The sequence below is a fragment of the Tribolium castaneum genome, chromosome 7, assembly GCF_031307605.1.
Source record: "Tribolium castaneum strain GA2 chromosome 7, icTriCast1.1, whole genome shotgun sequence".
In the NCBI taxonomy this organism is placed as follows: domain Eukaryota; kingdom Metazoa; phylum Arthropoda; class Insecta; order Coleoptera; family Tenebrionidae; genus Tribolium; species Tribolium castaneum.
The window spans coordinates 7,240,883-7,248,426 of NC_087400.1; the positions used below are offsets into that span (position 1 = coordinate 7,240,883).

The 7,544-nt window shown below is 31.6% G+C and overlaps 1 protein-coding gene across 1 annotated transcript in view; it reads right to left on the reverse strand.

Annotated features, from left to right (window-relative positions):
* dy (dusky) overlaps positions 1 to 6,971 on the reverse strand; it is a 26,996-nt gene extending 20,025 nt beyond the window's left edge. The window contains exon 1 of the mRNA XM_963938.5: positions 6,670 to 6,971. The gene's annotated coding sequence lies outside the window, so the exon portion shown is untranslated. The remainder of the gene's footprint in view (positions 1 to 6,669) is intronic.
* Positions 6,972 to 7,544: the final 573 nt, after the last annotated feature.

A 7,544-nucleotide genomic window follows, 5' to 3' on the forward strand; every position in this document is an offset into this window, starting at 1 on the left:
TTAAAATGCACAATAAAATAGTTGAGAGAATAATGAAAGAAAAAACTTAAATCCAATCAATTGTTCAATGAGAATTTTATTGAGGACAAAAACTGCGATGCGACCTTTTGTCACACTTGCGACTTATCGACTTGGTGGAACATTTTACAAATAGGAAAGGTCCCAAAGTGGCGCCTTGAGGAAAACCTCCCTTTTTCGATTATCGTTTGACAGTATAAGTAAAGAATATTTACATTGTTTCCAATTATTAATAGTACTTCATATTGAAAAAAAGCAGATTTTTAATAAAAAAAAACTTTTAACTTAGAGAGCATTTCCCTCGTTAAGAATTTTTCCCAAAAAAAAAAGAAAACAAAATTTAAACATTTACCATAGAATTGTTGTTAAAAAAAACACTAAAACCAAAAAAAAATTTAAACACCAACTAAAGGATAGCAAAAAAAATCAAATAACAAAGCAATATTAAAATGGAACTATCAAATCTGTCTTTTTGTTTTTAGGTTTTATCTTCATTTTATTTTGAAAAATATATTCATAATTTTGAAAAAAAATAGAAGACCAAAAAATCAAAATAAATTTTATCTCTTTTTTAAAATCAAAAGTTTTTCATATTAACTTGCATGAAGAAAGTTTTGAAAATGTATTTTGAAAATAAATACAATAAAATACTCCCACGACTTTTATTAAGGGATTTTGCTCTCCTTTTATAGGTTTCTTTTTTTTAGTAAACCTATGAACCATAAACTTAGGAGATTTTATCAAAACAATCAATAAAACCCTCATTTCAGATCGCTTTCTAGACCACTAGTAAGTTATGTCATTTTAAACACCTCTGAACACTTGAAACCGATTTTAGACCCAAAAACTGACTTATTTCAAAATATTTTGACGTAAAAAATCGTAATCGTGGGCCTGAAGACAATTTCGAACGTTTCAACTCGATTTTGTACCAGAAGTTTGTTTATTTACGTTATTGTGTTCAAATGATCCAGAAAATCACCGGTTTAGGTCTGAACTATTCAAGCTAATTCACTTTATTTGAAAGTTGGGCAGAAACAAGCCAAAAAATCCTCTGAGTTTATTTTATCAATTTTGTCTTTTTAGCTTGTTTTTACTCAGAAATTCACTTATTTCCTGCAATTTTGTGAAGACAATCCGAAAAATCCTGATTTCCAGTTTGAACTACGCTATTTCATGCAATTCTCAATGATTTGTAACTAATTATTAAGCCCGAAACCCACTCATTAAAGATTTATCTGAAAGCCAGAAAATCGTTGCTTTCCGTCTGACTAGCGCGGTTTCAGTCAAAACAAAAAGCTAAAAGCTTTAGCTTGGTTTTAAAACAAAAGTTCACTTATTTCTCGTAATTTTCTCGAAACAATTCAGCAAATCATCGTTATAGATCCGAACTACGCTATTTCAAGTAATTGCGAGACTCATTTTTAAACCAAAAACTTACTTCAATCAAAATATTTAATAGAAACAACAACTACTACAAGACCCGTTATTTCTTCCAATTTCAAGCATTCTGAGTAATTCTGACTCGTTTTTGAGCCAGAAGTTTATTTATTTCATGTGTTTTTTGTCCAAACTATCCTTTAAATTCTCATTTTACCTCCAAACTCTGCGTCATTTAACTCGTTTTCACTTCATAAGCCAGAAAAACTTTTGTTCCTGACTCAACTGTGCTGTTTCAGTCAATTCCAATCGTTTTAGCTCATTCTAGGCCAGAAGTTTATTTAGTTCATGATCTTGTCGAAACAATCTGACGAATATCATGACCCTGTTGCAAGCAATTCCGAGCGCTTAACTAGTTTTTGTACCAAAATTATTATTAAATGAGCCCTTAACTCAATAATTTTTTCCAAGATATTGACGTGTAATAATAATAATAATAATAATAATAATAATAATAATAATAATAATAATAATAATAATAATAATAATAATAATAATAATAATAATAATAATAATAATCCGTTTAGTTTTAAGTGTTATGAAAACGAAAATATGCTTAGAGTACGACAAAAAAAACTACAAACATTTAAACAAACTTTAAAGAAGCACACTTTTTGGAAAACGAATGGGTGTTTTTTCATTTAGAGAATTTGCTATTTGTTTGAATGGTAATTCAAGTACCAATAAGCGATGTTATCAGTCATTGATTTGAGAAGGTTCAGGAAAGAAAAGAAAAGAAAGAAAAGGAAGCAGACTTAAAAAATCCAAATGAAGTCCAAAATGGTCGGATTATGGCATTAATTCAAGTACAAAAAAAATTTCTAAGCAATGGTTGAGTTCTAAGGTCGTCGTACTTCACTTCTGACTGTTTACCGTCGAATTAAGTCATTTGGACTGTCATTTGTTGGATTTCCTAAGTATGGGAGGAATGAGCAAAAACACAGCTTAAACCTGACACACCAAAACTTTTATTTGAAAAAACAACGTGTTTCAATCACAAAGTGTTCATTCTCAGGTGCGAATATACACTGTATACATTGACCACACTATGGTCGAAACGCGTTGTGTTTCGAAATAAAAGTTTGATAGATAAGGCTTAAATATGCGTAAATCCCATACCAAGTAAATCCAACAAGAAACAGTCCAAATGACCAATTTTGATAGTAAACGGTCTGACGTGATAAAAGACGACCTTTAAACCCACCCATTGGGCAAAAATTTGTCTTGTAATTAAATTATAGCCATACTCCGAAGTCGACTATTTTGGAGTTCCTTTGTTTTTTTTTGTATGCTTTTTTTTCGCGCTGTCCTGAGCTTTCTCCAGTCTATGGCTGATAACATTGTTTAATGATACTTCGATTTCTATCCAAACGACTAGCAATTTTTCTAATTGAAAAACCCCTATTTGTAGTCCAAAAATCATGCGTCTTTCAAAACTGTTTAAATTGTTAGTAATTTTAGTTTTGCCGTCTCCAGGTCTAATTGCGCTTTTAGAACACTTAAACCTAAACGAATTAAAAAAACAGATAAAAATATAGTCAGAAAAGCAAAAATTGGAGGAATAACACTTGCTGGTAAAAGAACTTAAATGTTAAAAACTCCCTTACCACTTGATTAAAATCGTTCAAATTTTGTGTTCAATTTGTGCCAAGTTTCGTCAAAAAATTCTAATTCCTTCTTGGTGTTGCAGTTTTTATGACATTGAGACAACTACATTTACATAAAGTTTTGGTGATAGAAGCCATAAAAATGTTATTTAGGTCTAAACCTCGTCGTCGGTGATACAAATCAATTAAGTTTGAAAATTATAGCCATCGCGATAATTATGGTTATTAGGACTTTTCACAAATTGGGTATAAAATTTAGAACTTTCCGCAAACATGAAACAAAAATAATTAATTAAGCAATATGTGTCATATTTAATAAAGTCCGCCGATTTTAACGGTAACCTTAGCTCCTTTAATAGTTTTATTATCGCGCAACTGTCTATCGCCAAATCCATCCGAAGTAAAAGCATCCTGTCTCATTAGGTCAAATCACCGAACCCAGCAGACTTATCCTCTCTGTACACACATTCGGTGAGTGCCCACCGTGAGAACGGTTTAATTAGGCCCTGGCCGAACGTGGTGAAAGGTTAAAACCGCGTTTGGACGCGGTTTAACCGGGCAATAAACACCCAATAAACGCACGCCCGCCCACCGACAGACGGTGTTTGCGTGCGATAATTATCGCAATTTATTCGCGGCATTAAGTCCGGATGGAAGGATTTATTCGGATCGCGGTCGGAGCATGGACAAAAACTGAACGCATCCATCATCGAGACCACAAGACGGACGTTACGGTTAGGTAAAACGGGAAGAGTGGATCAGTGTCACCTGCAATGCCTAAGTTGCTTTACCCGGAATCCGGACGAGAAATCGCACGCGTCGAGACATCTACCGGAGGTGGGCGCAAGCTTTGGCTTTGAAGAATGAACGAGTTTCAATTACGAAACAAAGTTCAAAAGCTTGAGGCTATCAAAAGTTTAAACAAATTGCAAAAATAATAGCCAATAAAATAAGTTAAACAAACACAGAGTTTTTAGATAGAATAAGCTCGCATGCTTTTTATAAAAATGCGAAAACAAAATAGTAAATATATAATAATTAACAAATTGAATACATAAATTAGTAAAATAAAGTTAAACAATTATAAAAACTTATTTATGTTTACGTTTTATGTATAAAATCAAGTTAAAAGAAGCAAAAAGAATTAAGGATCTTTGATTTTTTTATTATCAACATGTATTTTTTGTTTTCATTTTATTTGACATAAATAAAACATCAAAGGCTGATGTTGCTTGCAAAAACATTGTATAAGTTGTAAAACAAGAATAATTTACAAATAAAATTTAAACAAACGCTTAAAACAAGTTAAGAGGGACCACGCATTCCTTGTAATCTTCAACAAAATCTGTAATAGTAACATCAATAAAATAAAGTAAAATAAGAAAACCAAATGACTTTGATACATAAAAAATTTAGAAAATTGCCGTCTCAACTAATTTTCTCCATCAGTAGTTATTTTCACCTAACTTTTGTATTAATTAACTAAAATAATATTTTATAAATTAAAAACAAATAAAGTTTAGTATAATATAAACAAAGAAATAATTAATTAAATTAATAAATAATAATAATTAAATAAGTTAAGTATAAATTATGCTGTAATTATGCTCGATTTATTACTTTTGACGTATGAAAATTTAAGTAGGTATAGTACATTAAAATGTAAAAATAGTAACAGAACGAAAAAAAGAAAAAAAAACAATATTAAGTACACTGCAAAAACAAAAAAATATATACATAAGATAACTAAATAGGATAAAATAATCGACCATTGTTGAAATTAATAAAAAATATTTAATTCTTAAGATTCAAACTTTTTAGGATTAACTGTCACTTCTCATGAATATTTTTTTGTTAATTACTACCACAAAAAAGTTAGACGTTATTAAAATAAAATATGTAATTAAAATTTAAGTTAGGTATACAGAATAGAAACTTTAACTTGAAGTTAAATACAACGTGTTCAAAAATGATTGTTCTTCAAGTCGACTATGGAATTGAAATTCAATGTGCCGCTTTGTTCAAATGACGATTGTAGTCTGAATATTGTCGTTTCTGTCAAATTTTTGAATTATGTTTTTATTTACTTTTTTGCATTTTTCAACAAAGTTTCACGTCTAGGGTTTGTCTTCATTTGTATTTTATGTTTCCGTAATTTTTGTTGATATGAACTCTTTATAGTTTTTAGATTCGAAGTCTTTTTGCATCATCTTGACGGATCTGTCACTTTAACGGCATTCACAATTTAAATTAAGCGGCACATTACGTTCAAATTTCATAGGTGACTTGATGAACAATTATTTTTGAACACATTGTATAATAAAAATAGAAAAAAGTTATCGTATACAAACGTTTCACCTATTTGTTGAAATGTAAAGTAAAAGCCCTTAAATTATAGAAATGCACCTGAAAAATTTTGTTAAAATAAAATATATCCGAAAAACCTAATACGGTTTAAAGAACAGAATTTCTTTGTTTCAAACATAACTGGTCATAAAATAAAAAAAAAATCTCACGTTTGACCTATCTATCGGGTTGTAAAGTAAAAAATGTACAATAATAGTAATAATAATAATAATAATAATAATTTATTATTTATTTGTTGGCGTGTAAATACATACCTTCACAGAACGTACGAGTATAAAACAAAAAAAACAAGAAATAAATAAACACTGACGAAAAATGCAAAAAATTAATAAAACTTATAAAATAAGTAAATGAAACAATAAATAAAAAATTAAAAAACCTTCACAAAAGTCATGTTGGTACTTTTTTTAAATTATCATATTATCAATATTTCAGTTACTTATTGTTTTTCGTATTTATCGATGGTAGATATTACCTTTACTTAACTTTTGAAGTAGAAAAAAATTAATATATAGCTGCTTAAAATATTTACAATTTTAAATGTATTTATTAACTATTAAACAATCCACCTCTGAACTTTTCCAAATCAAGTTATTTACGAATAAAAAAAGAAACCCAGAAAGTTTAATAGCAAAAAAATTAACAAATAAATGACTAATTTGCTGAATTTGCAAAGTAGGTACCAAAAAACAAGTATAGTAAAATATTTTGTTCAAGTAATTAAAAAAAAAAATAAAAAAATGTATCTTTACATAAAACATTAACTCGTTGCCTCTTTAAAATCATTATAGGTGAAAAATTTTTGGCAATTTTAGGTTTTCAATTTAAAGTTTTTTAGAATCAGTAATTCCAAATACTCCCCAAAATTGTTCGCTGGCCAAAAAACCATTCACGACCAGAATATCGCCGAAAAAAGGAAGCAGAAGCCAACAAAGGATATATTTATCCACACGACACCTGCAGTATTTGCACGTTGCAGCCAAAGCACACAAAAGCTACCACCTCACAAACCGGAAACCTTTATTTGTACGGTTTCTCTTTCGCAAAAGCACACACCGTAACTCAAAACCTGACCTTTTCGTGAAGATCCCGGTTTTTCCACCAATTACCCGTCGCAAATTAAGGCTAAACTGAGCGCAATTTGTGCTTATCAGGTTATGCTCAATCGTGATGAATTTATTAAAGCCGCCTAATCTGGAGCAGATTTCGCAAATCGCGACCTGGAGGGTGGCCCTACCTGTGTCGGCGCGGCAGCCCCCGGAAGTGGTAATCCTGCTCAAGGAGAGCCGTGTCCTGGATCACTGAACTAGTTAAAGGGTTGGCGCGCACACTACAACCACACCAGCTAACGCGATGCTCGTTCGGACCAAGAATGGAATCCACCTGTCTCGAGGACTACCACTATAACCGCAAACACCATGTGGAGCGCCGAACGAGGGCCCCACCAGCCGCCGGAAGACCGCCTCCTGACCCAGACACGGCTCTGTACAGTTATTCCATCTCGCCCCGTCTTCTCGCCTATTTTCAGCCGTAAGTAGGTAAATAATGCGAAACATCTCCGCCGCACCTGTGCGCACGACTTCGCAAGGGGGCCCCCAGCCCGCATCCTCTCCACCTCCATCCAAAACCAAAGACTAATTTATCTGGATCACAAATGCGAAAAATCGCAAATGGTAGTCCAAACACACCAGGAAGAATAATAATAAGAAGAAAAAAATGGTGGAAACACTATTGTAGGTACTACTATTTCGTTGGTTTGAGAAAATGTTGTTTCAAAAAAGTTAAGTGTTTACAAATAAACGCCATTAGATGGGTCCAATTACCATCTCGTGCCCGGAAAAGGAATGAAATAAATCAGGTTTTGTGGTTGTTTAGGACTGGAAGAGTGATGGTCTGATGGTTATCTCTAATGGTACAAAAGGAACAAGAAAAGTTGATAATTTAAGAATAATAAGTGTGTTGTTGGTGCTACAATAGTGTGTAATGAATAACATTAATGGATTTCATTATGTGTGTAAATTGCTTTGAATGGATGCTTAGAGTGTCGAGTAATGTCGATTTCTAAGCTACTTTTGTGGTTGAACTTGCTACTTTTACTTACGAAAATTGCAA